The following is a 3457-nucleotide window of genomic DNA, read 5'->3' as shown; positions in this document are numbered from 1 at the left end:
ACACTCATTTTAACTGCATTGCTTTTAGATCATCCGACAAAAAAATCGAATGAATCTCACGAGAAGTGGGAACAGGCTTTAAGGGTACGGACATAAATGGAGCGTCAGAGCGTTTGATATGGCCAGCGCCATAAGAAATAGGTAACAAGATTGAAAAAAGCTCTGACGCTCTGTATATTCGTACCCTGACAAAGCTTTCAGCTTTCTATGTTGAAAAGTTCACCTGTGTAATATCAGAGACACTTGCTTAGCAGAAAAGTTTGGATAGCACTCATCTAACCTGGTGTAAATGTGTAATGGTGGTGGGGGTAGCCAAATGTACAAACTCTATTGCTCTTTCTATGTTGAAAAGTTCACCTGTGTAATATCAGAGACACTTGCTTAGCAGAAAAGTTTGGATAGCACTGATCTAACCTGGTGTAAATGTGTAATGGTGGTGGGGGTAGCCAAATGTACAAACTCTATTGCTCCGGGGCCACACGTTGCTATTAAAATTTAATAGCTTTCTGCCTAACAAATCACCCCAATGCTTGCTATAATACAGCGTTTTGTGAACTTTGTTAGGTCTGGTGTTGGGTTTTACATGTACAGGTCCATTAATGGACGCATAGAGCTATCGGTTCCCATATCTATCTAGCTATGTATGTTACGAAAGCTATTTAACCTTGTTATCACAGCAAGGCTGATTTAAACTCGAGCGACATACCGACACTTTTTCAACTAATCAGAGTAAAGTATATTGCCCATCTTGGAAAAATCTCTTTTCTGATAGAGCTATCGGTTCCCATATCTATCTAGCTATGTATGTTACGAAAGCTATTTAACCTTGTTATCACAGCAAGGCTGATTTAAACTCGGGTGACATACTGACACTTTTTCAACTAATCAGAGTAAAGTATATTGCCCATCTTGGAAAAATCTCTTTTCTGATGGAGCTATCGGTTCCCATATCTATCTAGCTATGTATGTTACGAAAGCTATTTAACCTTGTTATCACAGCAAGGCTGATTTAAACTCGGGCGACATACCGACACTTTTTCAACTAATCAGAGTAATTGCCCATCTTGGAAAAATCTCTTTTCTGATAGGTAAAAAAAGTCGGTACCTTGAGATAATCAGCTCGAACTCGTATAGGGTGTAGCTGGGGTATCTTTGAGACAACAACTTTATGGTCTCAAATGACATGCTTATGTAGTCCTTGAGACCACTAAAGTTGGTGTAAGATGCAATTTCTCAAAATTACCCTAAGTCCCTAAGCCACCCTAGTTTGTGTTTTGTGTATGCTTCACTTGAGCTTCCTACGGAATCGATAACTTTAATGTTGATCTACGAGTATATTTAAAACTTTCTGAGCTTAAGATTTTTTTTTTTCATCTGGTTTAAGATTCACCTTGTCTATAAAGCCATAGGTCGTTTTCTGATAGGTAAAAAAAAGTCGGTACCTTGAGATAATCAGCTCAAACTCGTATAGGGTGTAGCTGGGGTATCTTTGAGACACCAACTTTATGGTCTCAAATGACATGCTTATGTAGTCCTTGAGACCACTAAAGTTGGTGTAAATTGCAATTTCTCAAAATTACCCTAACCCACCCTAGTTTGTGTTTTGTGTATGCTTCAGTTGAGCTTCCTACGGAATCGATAGCTTTAATGTTGATCTACGAGTATATTTAAAACTTTCTGAGCTTAAGATTTTTTTTTTTTTTTTCATCTGGTTTAAGATTCACCTTGTCTATAAAGCCATAGGTCATCGCTACTTGTTTTGTCCGTCACTAACCAAAGTGTTTTGTCTATAGCTTCTGTTATCACCTACCACACCTGAGGTTGAGCCCTGGAAGTGGCTACAGTAAGTTTGGTCTTATCTCTGCACCCGCCCCTGCACGCCTTAGATATCGCTTTCAGATGTGCCCGAAACTCCCGATATAAAAATTAACTATGTGTGCTTTGATTTATTTTTATTTTATTATTATTATTTTTATTTTATTTATTTTATTTTTTTTTCGCTGTTTGTAATTTTGTTTTGCAATTTGTTTTGAAAATTAGATAAAGGGCCTTTTGCCATTCCTTTAGGGAGTTCTTCATTCTGTTTTGCATGTTTTCTTCGTAGGTAGATTGTACTTAGACTAAACTACCCGAATACCCGAAATTCCTGTCTGCATTTCCCCCTAAGACAAGGATTGCAATATTGCATCCAAGTCTGGTACGTTAGTTTAACACCCCTCCCCTAGTTTTGTACATTATTGTAAATTTTGTAATTTTATTTACATGCATAATATGTAGAAGTTTAACAAATGGAAAGTTTACTGTAGAATCTTTGAGGGTCTTTCCCATCCTTGTCTTACAGTACAAAATACATTACAAACTCGTAGAAGTGGGGGGAATTTTCCAAGGCCAGGTCTACCTGATAGAGTCAGTTCTACCTGATAGTGTGTATAGCTGTATACTCATCAGGTAGACCTGACATTCGGACCTTTTCAGCCACACCTGTCAGGTCTACCTGATAGTAAGTGGCTGGCCTAACAAAAGCCCCGTGTTCGCAGTCCATTGAGTAGAACTATAGCACTCTATGAAAGTAGAACTTCTCATACCCTAATGGTAATTTTCTCTCATTTCTTTCAGATCTTGAGACTGAAAGCGCGACAAGGCGGGGCAAGGGGCGTGGCTTCCTCAGCTTCGTCCGAACTCGGCGACCCCGAAATCGAATCCGAATGTACTTCGGATCTGCACATCCGGCTGCCCCCCTCCTCGTGATCCACTGGAAGATTTATTAGCACAGTGGCGCCTCTAACGGAAGTCTAGTGAAACAGTTCTCTAGTGCTGCGATCTGGTGGAAATCTAGTGAAGCTATAGTGCTGGATTTTTCCAGACCTGCCCCCTAGCGCAGGAATAGGCCATGCAGTACTCATGAAACTCTGGTGCTTCTCTCTAGCGGAGTTTATGTAAAACTACATAACATTCTTGGGCTGACATCTAGCGACTCTAACGGGAGTCTAGTGAAACAATTCTCTAGTGCTGCCATCTGGTGGAAATCTAGTGAAGATTTACTAGCACAATGGCGCCTCTAACGGGAGTCTAGTGAAACAATTCTCTAGTGCTGCCATCTGGTGGAAATCTAGTGAAGCTATAGTGCTGGATTTTTCCAGACCTGCCCCCTAGCGCAGGAATAGGTTACCATGCAGTACTAATGAAACTCTGGTGCTTCTCTCTAGCGGAGTTTATGTAAAACTACATAAAATTCTTGGGCTGACATCTAGCAAAGAGCTAGTGAGACTTGAGTTCTACCATATGGGACTCTAATGAAACCCCAAGGTCTAAAGCTGTGTCCACACATAGTCGACGTCGATTACATGTGGACGCAGCTTTACAGTCATTATCATTAAGAAAAATTTCATCTCTTGGATGATGAATCGGTGATTGAAAAAAGAAAGCATAGAGTTTGAGGTGATGAAGCAAAGTATTT

General features: G+C 40.0%; 1 long non-coding RNA gene across 1 annotated transcript; it reads left to right on the top strand.

The window, feature by feature from the left end:
- The first annotated feature begins 1474 nt into the window (after positions 1-1474).
- LOC113465664 lies at positions 1475-2927 on the top strand. The gene is made up of 2 exons (XR_003390295.1): positions 1475-1843; positions 2617-2927. It is a non-coding gene; the product is annotated as an uncharacterized LOC113465664 (long non-coding RNA).
- The last annotated feature ends 530 nt before the right edge of the window (positions 2928-3457 follow it).

The sequence above is a fragment of the Diaphorina citri genome, unplaced genomic scaffold (assembly GCF_000475195.1).
Source record: "Diaphorina citri unplaced genomic scaffold, Diaci psyllid genome assembly version 1.1 scaffold141, whole genome shotgun sequence".
Taxonomy (NCBI): Eukaryota; Metazoa; Arthropoda; class Insecta; order Hemiptera; family Psyllidae; genus Diaphorina; species Diaphorina citri.
The sequence above is the reverse complement of the archived record's forward strand: the minus strand, read 5'-3'. Positions and strand labels throughout refer to the sequence as shown.